Genomic DNA, 12164 nt, shown 5'->3' on the forward strand with positions numbered 1-12164 from the left:
TATTGGTGGGGAGGCCTAATCCCAGGTTTCTGGAGCAGAAGCCCTAAGGATCAGGCCAGAACTGGTTTTGTTCCCTCTAAGTGTCTGTTTTGCCCTCTCCCTGAAGCCGGTGGGAAGTGCTAAAGCACTGGGGCCTGTGCAGGCTTCGGCTCAAGTCAGTCACAGGCTGAGGTCCAATGCGCGGCCCGGGCAGCCTCAGGTGCAAGTCCCCTTTGTCCCTCACAGCCCATCACTGCCCTCGGCTTCCGCCACCTCTGCCCTGTCGTGGAACCGCCCGCGGGGCAGGTGGGACCCATGTGGGCTCTCGGCATGTACTGGGGATGGGTGAGCTGTGGTGGAGCGGCGCTGTCAGAGGTCTGGGCTGCTTCCGAGGCGCTGCTTGAATAAGCGTCAACAATGGCTACAGCCGCCCACCCAGCCTCTGCCCCAGGCCGGGGTTACCTCTGCATCCCATGGTCAAGTCTTTGACCCACGGTCAAGCCAGTCCCATGGCATGGCTACCAAGATCCAGTACTGCACTGTGGCGTACAGTGAGCGGAGCCGGAGTGTTTGCTTGGCACAGCCTGTGGCACTCAGTGAGTCAGTTGTGGGAAACCCTGCAACCGCAAGCATAGACTTCTCTCTGCCCTGCCTGGGAGCAAACCAGCGAGCGCCAGTCCAGGCTTCTTACAGCCCTTCTGTTAGTCACAGTGGTCCTCCAACCAGCCAAGGAGGCTTGTCTCTCCCTCCTGGGACCCCAGGACGGCAGCACTCAACCTGCGGCTTGAAATGCTCACTCCTCAGGTTATGTGTCCACCCGTATAATCTCCCTTTTTCTCTGAGTCCCCTCCCAGGGGCCCAGGGCCCAGGGCCCAAATGGATTGCTTTTCTCCTCTTCTAACCCAATTACCTGTGGATCTTTCTTAAAGCTTTGGTCTTACAGAAGTCCTTCTGCCAGTTTCCAGTTAGTTTTCGGTGAGAATTGTTCTACACGTAGATATATTTTTGATATGTTCATGGGCAGAGGTGAGCTCCATGCCCTCTTACTCTGCCACCTTGATCAGAATCCCCCTGTTGTACTTATTTAAACTATATTTTGTGTAATTCAGTGTCGTTTGGGCACGATAAAAAAACACCCATTTATTTCTTGACTCTTCATTTAGTCATTACTTGGAATTGCTGTTTTTACAACAATTTTCCTGTAATTTTATCTAAATGCTTGTACTTGCCGTTATTTGAAATCTTTGGGGTTGTTTTTATCATACAGATCTCTACATTGAAAGCTGCCACTTGAATCCCACTGGCAGTTCAAATTTTATTTATTCAAAATTGTATAAATGTACTCTTCTTTCCACATCATCATCTCTCTGAAATCCCCACAGTCCCTAGCATCCCATGTCCAGTCAGTCTCTGTTACGTTCCTCAAAACTGGTTTGTCCTTTCTTGTCCCATTTCATTAATTCAGACCCCATTTTTATCTGGACTCTAACTATCATAATGGTATTACTTCCAATCTATTAATTTTCATACTGTTTTATTTCTTTGTTTCAGGATGCACCCCCCTAATGCCCACCTTAATCATTACAGAAGGCAACAATCTCTTTTACTAGGTATCCTTTGAGACTGGGTGTTATAGATACTGTTATTTGGAATCCACGTCACAATGTGTGATATATAGTAGGGAAAGAGAGGCCATTCCCATTTCTCCAAGGTACATGGCATGGCTCCAGCATTCTGAATGCTTCAGGGAATGCTTCGTTATTTCATCAATTGAAAGATTTTGAAGGCTTAGAAATAACCAGTGTACGAATACCCTAGTGAATAAGGAAATAGCTTTCCCCAATATCTGTGATGGTGATTAGGCAACAGTGAGATCTGTCTTAGGGTGGATTTTTAGGTGGTGAACATTTAGGATTATCCCCTTCTCTACCATCAGTCCTCACTTAATGGAACTGTCTTCCAACGATTACAGGCATAGCTAGTTTTATTGTGCTTCACTTTATTGTGCTTCATAGATGTGACATTTTTTTCTAAAATTGAAGTTTTGTGGCAGCCCTGTGTCAAGCAAGTCTAACAGTGCCATTTTTCCAACAGCATTTGCTCACTTTTATCTCTTTGGTAATACTCACAATATTTCAAACTCTTTCAAAACTATTTTTTTAAAATATCTTTATTGGAGTGTAATTGCTTTGCAATGTTCTGTTAGTTTTGCTGTACAACAAAGTGCATCAGCTGTACGTATACATATATCCTCATATCCCCTCCCTCTTTAGCCATTATATTCGTTATTGTCATCAATGATCTTTGATGTTACTACTGTAATTGTTTTGGGGTGCCGTGAATTGCAGCCATATGAGATGGTGAACTTTATTGATAAATGTTGTATGTACTCTGACTACTCTCTCCACTGGCAATTCCCCCATCTCTCTCCCTCTCCTTGGGCCTCCCTATTTTCTGAGACACAACAATATTTAAATTAGGCCAATTAATAACTCTACAGTGGCTTCTAAGTATTCGAGTGAAAGGAAGAGTCACATGTCTCTCACTTTACATCAAACCTACAAGTGATTAAGCTTTGTGAGGAAGGCATGTCAAAAAAAAAAAAAAAAAGGGAGGTTGAAAGATAGGCCTCTTGTGCCAAACTGTTAGCCAGGTTGTGAAGGAAAAGGAAAAGTTCTTGAAGGAAATGAAAAGTGCTATTCCAGTGAACACACGAATGATAAGAAAGAAAGAAAACAGCCTTATCGCTAATGTGGAGAAAGATTTAGTGCTCTGGATAGATCAAACCAGCTGCAATATTCCCTTAAACCAAAGCCTAATATCCAGAATAAAGCCCTAACTCTTTTCAATTCTATGAAGGGAGAGAGGTGAGGAAGCTGCAGAAGAGAAGTTTGAAGCTAGCAGAGGTTGGTTCATGAGGCTTAAGGAAAGAAGTCACCTTATAATGTAAAAGTGTAACGTGAAGCAGCAAGTGCTGAAGTAGAAACTGCAGCAAGTTATCCAGGAGGTCTAGGTAAGATCATTAATGAAGGTAGCCACAGTAAACAATAGATCTCCAATGTAAACGAAACAGCCTTCTATTAGAAGAAGATGCCACCTAGGACTTTCAAAGCTAGAGAGAAGTCAGTGCCTGGCTTCAAAGCTTCAAAGGACAGGATGCCTCTCTTGTTAGAGGCTAAGGCAGCTGCTGACTTGAAGTTGAAGCCAGTGCACATTTACCATTCAGAAAATCCTGGGGTCCTTAAGAATTATGCTACATCTACTCTTCCTGTGTTTTATAAGAACAACAAAGCCTGAATGATAGCATGTCTGTTTGCAACGTGGTTTACTGAATATTTTAAACCCACTGTGGAGATCCACTTCTCAGAAAGAAATATCTGTCTTAAAATATTACTAGTCACTGACAATCATCCACCTGGTCACCCAAGAGCTCTGATGCAGATATACAAAGAAACTAATCTTGTTTTCATGCCTGCTAACAAAACATCCATTCTGCAGCCCTTGGATCAAGGAGTAAGTTTGACTTTTAAGTCTTATTCTTTAAGAAATACATTTTGTAAGGCTATAGCTGCTAAAGATAGTTATTGCTCTGATGGAATGGCAAAATAAATTGAAAACCTTCTAGAAAGTATTCACCATTTTAGATGTCTTTAAGAATATTCCTAATTCATAGAAAGAGTCTAAATATCAACATTAGCAGGAGTTTGGAAGAAGTCGATTCCAACCCTTATGGATGACTTTGAGGGGTTCAAGACTTCAGTGGAGGAAGTCATTGCAGATGTGGTGGAAATAGCAAGAGAACTAGAATTAGAAGTGGAGCCTGAAGATGTGACTGAATTGCTGCAGTCTCATGATAAAACTTGAATAGATGAGAAGTTACTTCTTATGGATGAGCAAAGAAAGTGGTTTCTTGAAATGGAATCTACTCCTGGTGAAGACACTGTGAAGACTTGAAATGACAACAAAGGATTTAGGATACAAATAAGTTGGTAAAGCAGTGGCAGAGTCTGAGAGGATTTGACTTTGATTTTGAAAGAAGATCTGCCATGGGTAAAATGCTATCAAACATCATTGCAATGCTACAGAGAAATTATTCCTCAAAGGAAGAGTCAATGGATGTGGTAAACTTCATTGGTGTCTTATTTTAGGAAATTACCAAAGCCACCCCAACCTTCAGCAACCAACAGCCAATACCCTGATCTGTCAGTAACCATCAATGTTGAGGCAAGATCCTCCACCAGCAAAAAGATTATGACTCACTGAAGGGTCAGATGATGGTTGACAATTTTTAGCAGTAAATTAGTTTTTGATTAAGTTTGTACATTGTTTTTTAAGACAGAGTGCAATTGAACACTTAACAGACTATAGTATAGTGTAGGCATAACATTTATATGCACTGAAAAACTAAAAAATTTGTGTGACTCACTTTATTGAGATATTCACTCTTGTGGTCGTCTGGAACCAACCCATAATATCTCCAAATTATGCCTGACCAGACTATGCTCTGAGGTCGTAAAATTATCCATCTTGTTATGATGATGTTGATGGTGGTTAAAATAAAGCATTGAAGAAGGTGCCAGAGTGTTTAGCAATAAACACATAAATAAAAAGAAAATTAAGAAAAACCAACTTTATCTAAGAACAGAGTAAAAATGCAAATACATATAGATCTTTTTAAAACAAAATTGTTGTTAACAAGGTACAATGGAGAGGGAATATCTAGTCTCTATAATGAAATAAAATGAAAATTGAAGAAGCCATAAGTACAAGCCAAATATTGTTGTAGGACAGAGGGCACTATATAACCATAGCAAGTGAGGTTTTGGTAAAGGGCCTGGTTGTAGTGGCTGAGCAACTTAGGAAGAGGGGACTTTTGATCTAAATTTAATGTGCAAATCCAATCGATATGTCTCAGAACCATTTAGGTAGTAGCTACCTGTCATTTCTCAAGTAGACTTTAGTTAGTTAGATATAGGACATGAATCACTAAGTTGCTATATCCACATTGCCTGACTTATGCTACTATTCAGCATTGTTGCATGAAAGAAATAGTTGATTTGAAAATGGGAAATGCTCACTTTCTTGGTGCACTGGATTAGTTATTCTTCAATCTCAGTAGTCTAGACCAGTGCTGCTCAACATATGGTCTGTGAATTGATAAAGGCCACCAACTCTGTTGCAGATCTGCAAAAAGATAAGTACTATAAGTGAGTGTAAGCATTTATATTTTTTATAGTAATTTGACATTACTGTGACATCCAAAGGCATGATAAATGGATTTGCCTTTTTGAATAAGATTAGACCAGTTCAGCTGTTGAATTCGTGGTATGATTTTCATATGGTGAGAGGTACCTACTACTATGCCTTATAAGACAATATAGTGAGATGTGATGTTTTAAGGTGTCTGTCGTCGCTATTTCAAAAGATTTCAGAATATAAGAAAATATAAGCTTTTATGTTTATGACAATATTTTATACTTTTGATCAATCAAAAACTTTTTTTTCTAAATTTAATATTTATAACTCCTAACAAAATTAAGGAAGCCAGTTTTGAATTATTTATTTTAAAGTATAACTTACATGTGGCTAAACAAGCTTCATCATACTCTTTGTCAAGCAAAGACACCCTTTTTCCTAACATGGCAGTAGTAATGAAACAAATGATAAAAATGGAAGTGATTCTGAAAAAATACAAAAAAAAATTCATGCAGGTTATATTTAATTTTGTTTTGTAAACATATTTGATGATGAAGTGAGAAAACCACAGAGTATTATTTGCAGAGATATACTATCTAATGAAACCATTAAAACCTAATTGGAATTTTCAAACAAACCATTACAAATAAATTCAGCTAAAAATAATAATTTGAAAGGAAGAATATTGAATTATAAAGTCAACAGAAGACATTTATTATGTTATATGTGAATATGAATAATCTAAAAGGCACTCTTTCAGTGAACAAATATAGCTTTTATAATTATTTTCATTTTTTAAAATTGTATGTTCTGATTACACTTTTGAAGGTGATTCTATGTCTATTGAATCTAATAAAGTTCAGGATTTTATATTGTATTTATTTCATTTTAATATTAATACATTTTTATTGTATGCTAAGTTATATTGGTCTACAATGGATATAAACCACACACAAACAAAAAATTAAAAATATTCACAAATAGTTTAAGAAGCTCTTCTCTAGGCAGCCTATATTTTAGCCTAGTGTTTCTCAGACTTTAAAGTGCATGCGAATCACCTGGGGATCTTGCTAAACTGAGCATTCTGATTCAGTATATTCATAAGACCTGGTGTTCTGCATTCTGAAAGGTTTCCAGATGATGCTAATGCTGCTGGTCCATAGATCACAGTTTGAGTATCAAGCCATTATAATTTTCTCTTATATGCTCTCCCACTTTACTAACACTGATGAGTATGTGTATGCCCCCCACCCCGACAAAGAGAACAGGAAGCCAGTAGCTATAATGGAAGTTTTGAATGTGGATATCTTAATTTGACTTGGTAAAGAAATATTATCAGGAGATATCTGGAGTTTTCTTATAGGGGTAATGATTCTATGCAGATACCCTAAAGGAAACACTCTTACACACTTTTTTCAGGGAAAAAGGGTATGCTCTGTCCAGATACACCAGTGCTCTTTCACCTGTGAACCTCTGACTTAAGTGCTGGCCCCTCTTGACCTGAAGAGGGAATCTCAGCACCCCTGGAGACTGCTGGCTGCCTCTGTCTGTAAATAACTCCCTCAAGGGTGAGATTGTGGCACATAATCTTATTGGTTCAAGTGCTGGAACTAAACAACAATTTTAAAAGGGGGGATGGGGTTATATTTCTTGTTAACAAGACTAAGCATAAAATAAGAGGCAGGTCCATGGCATGAATGACAGCTTCCCTGGCCTTCACTATTATAATGTGATATCCACAAAAAATGGTAAAGGGGGCTTACAGATTCCAGTAACAGCAATGTGGAATGCTGAAACTAAACCTCTAGCAGATACAGCAGAAAGAGATACCAGATATAAAATCGAGGTCAAACATATAACATCACCCAACTGTATGAAGGCATTGGATAGTGATCAAAATCAGGTAGAAACTGGATGGGAATCTTCCTTTAAGAGACAGGAAAGATAAGATCCTGGCAATATTTGTAAATTTAAAACTTTTTTGTCTGATTCATACCCCAGTCTTCCCATGGCTCAAGACATCAGAAAACTGTTCAGGGTGTCAGAAAACTTGAGCTTTACTAGCTTTATGTATCAGAAGACAACGTTTGAGACTGGTAGAACAAAAATTAAGGGGCAGAGAATCTAGGAAGGAGGAGGTCCCACAGATGGAAGCCCCAAAATCTGCATGTAAAATCACTGAAATTTTTGGCTAATCGAGAAACTGTGCAATTGCAGAGGAGACACCAGTGTCTACAGTAACTTGAAGGTGGAAGAACTGATCAGAGATTTCAACTGCTGATCTAAACAAGAAACCTGAATTTGAAGTTTGACCTAGTTGAGTTAATTGTAGGGTAGAATAAGAATTAATCTCGAGACGAAGATAACTAAATTCAGAATCTCTACAATGTATCCATCATAAACTTTAGTATCCACCTTAAAAAAAAAAACAAACTAAACATGTGAAAGAACAGAAAAAATTGACTCATACAGAAATAAAAGTCTGGGCACCCAGTGTTAGACAAGATAAATTAACAACAGTGCACCCTATTCATTCAGAAATTTAAAACTAAAACCCTGAAAGAAATAAAAAAACTATCACAAGTCTTTGAAAGTGGGAAAAGGAAGTCAAATTGGCTGGAACCTTGAGACTCAATGGATAATGTTTCAGTGAGTTTCCTAGGGTAAGCATATATTTGTCTCCTGGTAACTAAAGCAGCTTGCAACTCAGAAACAACAATCAATGCAGACAAAATTAGCCTCAAGGAAAGCCACACCCTAGCCAAGGGCTGAGAAGAGGACTGACCTACAGAAGAGTACCCTTTGGACTACCAGACCTATTATAGGCAAGTTCTACAGAAGGAGTTGGACCCCACCCTCATACCAATGGGGTTTTCAGAGACTGTGGGACAGAGCCTTGCCAATCATGAATCCCATCTTTAAATATAATGCTATAGATGGGTTTTCTAAAAAAGCATTATAAAAATATAACCTGTAAGTACTAATCAAAAGAAATCTTCAGTGGTTTTATTAACATCAGATTAGTAGACTTCAGGGCAAACAAAATTATCAGGGCTAAACATGGCAGTTCACCAAGAAGACAAAACAATCCTGAATGATGGTGCACAAAATAAAGATCTTTGAAATATGTATAGCACATGTATTTATGTAATATACATAAAAACTGAAAGAACTGAGAGAAGAAATTAAAAATACCCTTAAAATTTAAGAAGGCTGAAATCATTTCAAGTGCCTTTTCCAAACACAAAAGTATGAAACTAGAAATCAATAACAGGAGGAAAACTGGAAAATTCACAAGTATGTGGAAATTAAACAATACAATCCTGAACAACCAAATTGTCAAAGATGAACTCAAAAGGGAAATCAAAAAATATCTTGAAACAAATAAAAATGGAAACACAAAATATCAAAGCTTATGGGATACAGCAAAAGCAGTGGTAAGAGGGAAGCTGACAGTGATAAGTGAGCACATTAAAAAAAATCTCAAATAAACAACCTAACTTTATGCCTTAAGGAACTAAAAAGAAGAAAAAACTAAGTCCAAAGTTAGAAGAAAGCAGATAACATAGATTAGAGAAGAAATAAGTAAAAGCCTCAATAAAATTAAAAGTTGGTTTTTGAAAAGAGAAACAAAATTGACAAACCTTTAGCTAGACTTTTCAAAAAAGACAGTGAGGACTCAAAATTAGGAATGAAAGGGGAGACATTACAACTGATATTACAAAAATGCAAAGGGTCATAAGAAATTACTATGAACAATTATATGCCAACAAACTGGATAACCTAGAAGAAATGGATAAATTCCTAGAAAACATATAACTTATCAGTATGAAATAATAAAGAAATAAAAAATCTAAACAGATCAGTAATGGATAAAGCTGAATCAGTAATCAGTAATCAAGAATTTGAATTGAATCAGTAATTGAATCAGTAATCAAGAATTTCCCAGCAAATAAAAGCCCAGGACCAGATAGTGAATACTACCAAACATTTAAAGAAAGAATTAATGCCAATCTTACTCAAATTCATCCAAAATATTGAAGAGGAGGGAGTACTTCCAAACTTATTTTATGAGGCCAACATTACCCTGATATCAATGCTAGATAGTGATATTGAAAGAAAAGACAACTATAGGCCAGTACTCTTGATGAATATAGATATAATAATTCTCAATAAAATACTGCCAAACTATATTAAACATAGTACTGTAAATCCTAGCCAGAGTAATTAGACAAGAAAAAAGGCATCCAAATTGAAAAGAAAGAGGTAAAATAGTCTGCTGGTGACATGATCTTGTACATAGAAAAAGCCTAAACTCCACCAAAAAATTGTTAGAACTAATCAATGAATTCAGTGAAGTTGTAGGATACCAGATAAATATACAAAAATCCATTGCATTTCTATAAACTAATTATGAACCATTTCAAAAAGAAATTTAAAAATCTCATTTACAATGACATCAAAAATAATAAACTATTTAGGAATAAACTTAATCAAGGAAGTGAAAGATTTATACACTGAAAATTATAAGATATTGATGAAAGAAACTGAAGACACAAATAAACAGAAAGATAGCCCATGTTCATGGATCAGAAGAGTTAATATTGTTATGATGTTCATACTACTCAAAGCCATACATATATTCAATGCAATCCCTATGAAAATTCCAATGACATTTTTACAGAAATAGAAAAAACAATCAAAAAATTCATGTGGAATCACCAAGACCACAAATTGACAAAGCAACCTTGAGAAAGAACAAAGCTGGAGGCATCCTATTTCCTGATTTAAAAGTATATTACAAAGCTATACTCATCAAAACAGTATGGTATTGACAAAAAACCAGATACATAGACCAATGTAACAGAACTTAGAGCCCCAAAATAGACCCTCACATATACAACCTACTAATATTTGCCAAGGGAACCAGGAATATACAATGGGGAAAGGATAGTCTCTTCAATAACTGGTGTTGCTAAAACTAGATAATCACATGCAGAAGAATAAATTTGGATGACAATCTTACACCACTAACAAAAATTAAATTGAAATGGATTAAAGATTTAAATATAAGACCTGCACTGCAAAATTCCTAGAAGGAAACATAGGAGAAAATATCCTTCATACTGGTCTAGGCAAATTTTTTTTTTTTTTGGATTTAAGCACAAGCAACAAAAACAAAAAGAAGTAAGTTGGGCTACATCAAACTAAAAAAGCTTCTGCACAGCAAAAACAAACAAACAAACAACAAACAAAATCAAAAAAACAAAAAATCAACCTACAGAATGGGAGAAAATATTTGCAAACTATCTATCTGATAGGGGTTACTAATATCCAAAATATATAAGGAATTTATATAACTCACTAGTTTAAAAAAATCTGATTTAAAAATGGACAGAAGATATTTTCCCAAAGACAACATACTGGCCACACAAATGGTCAACAGAAACATAAAAAGTTGTTCAACATTGCTAATCCTCAGGGAAATGCAAATCAAAACCACAGTGAGATATCACCTTACACCTGTTAGAATGACTATTATTAAAGAGACAAGCAATAACAAGTGTTGGTGAGGATGTGGAGAAAAGGAATTCTCATGCAGTGTTGGTGGGAATGTTGGTGGGAACTATGGAAAACAGTAAGATGTTCCTCATAAATTACAAACAGAACTACAGTAGGATCCATTAATCCCACTTTTGTGTATATATGCAAAGAAAATGTAATCAGGATCTCAAAGAGATATCTGCATTCTCATGTTCATTGCAGTATTATTTGTAATAGCCAAGATATGGAAACAACCTAAGTGTCTCCTATGGATTAATGGATAAAGAAGATATGGTATATATACACAATGGAATATTCAGTCATAAAAATAATTAAATCCTGCCATTGTGCCTTATGCTAAGTGAAATGCCAGAGGAAGACAAATAATGTATGATCTTACTTATACGTAGAATCTAAAGATCAAATTCATGAAAACAGAGTAGATTGATGGTTGCTAGGGTCTGGGTTGTGGGTAATGGGGAGACATTGATCAAAGTGTATAGACTTTCAGCTACAAGAGAAATAAGTTCCAGGGATCTAATGTACAGCATGGTGACTATAGTTAACAATACTATATTCTACACTTGAAAGTTGCTGTACATGTCGATCTTAAATGTTTCACCTTTTAATAACAACCCAAAGATGTGAGGTCAAGGCTGTGTTGACTAATTTTTTACATTTACTAATTTTTAATGTTTACCTTATTGTGGTAAACATTTTTCAATTTAGATGTATCAAATCATTATATTGTACACCTCAAATTCATATGATGTTATTTGATGATTATATCTCAATAAAGCTGGGAAAAAAATCAATCAATGTACTCTATATCTTATAGTCCAAGGAAGGAAACACTCATGATCATATTATCAGATGCAGAGAAATATTTGAATCCCCATTTATGATAAAAACTCTCAATAAAACAAGAAGAGAGAGGAACTTCTTCAAACTGATAAAAAGCATGAACAAAAATCCTACATCTGTCATCCTACTTAAAGGTGGAAGACTGAATGCTTTCCCCATAAGATCAGGAACAAGGCAGAATGACTACTCTCACCATTTCTATTCAGCATGGTATCAGAAGTCCTAACCAGTGCAATAAGTCAAGATATGGAAATAAAATGCATATATAGCATAAAAAAAGAAATAAACACTTTTCCAATTTGCACATGTTAAGAAATTTAAAATATCACAGTCTACAAATAATCTGGAATTTATAAATGATTTAGCAAGGTCAAAGGATGCAAGGTCAATACACACAAAAAATCAATCATATTTCTATACATTAGTAATGAAAATATTGTTAACTAAAATTAAAAACACAATACCATTTGAAATAGTACCCTTAAGATATATAATACTTATATATAAATCTAACAAAACAAGTACAAGACCTATATGTTGAAAACTGAAAGTAGATTAAAATAAATGGTGACAAGTACTGA

General features: G+C 36.1%; 1 pseudogene; it reads left to right on the forward strand.

Moving 5' to 3' along the window:
- The first annotated feature begins 493 nt into the window (after nucleotides 1-493).
- The window catches only part of LOC132417761 (protein tyrosine phosphatase type IVA 1 pseudogene), a 60376-nt pseudogene continuing 48705 nt past the window's right edge, over nucleotides 494-12164 (forward strand).

The sequence above is a fragment of the Delphinus delphis genome, chromosome 2 (assembly GCF_949987515.2).
Source record: "Delphinus delphis chromosome 2, mDelDel1.2, whole genome shotgun sequence".
In the NCBI taxonomy this organism is placed as follows: Eukaryota; Metazoa; Chordata; class Mammalia; order Artiodactyla; family Delphinidae; genus Delphinus; species Delphinus delphis.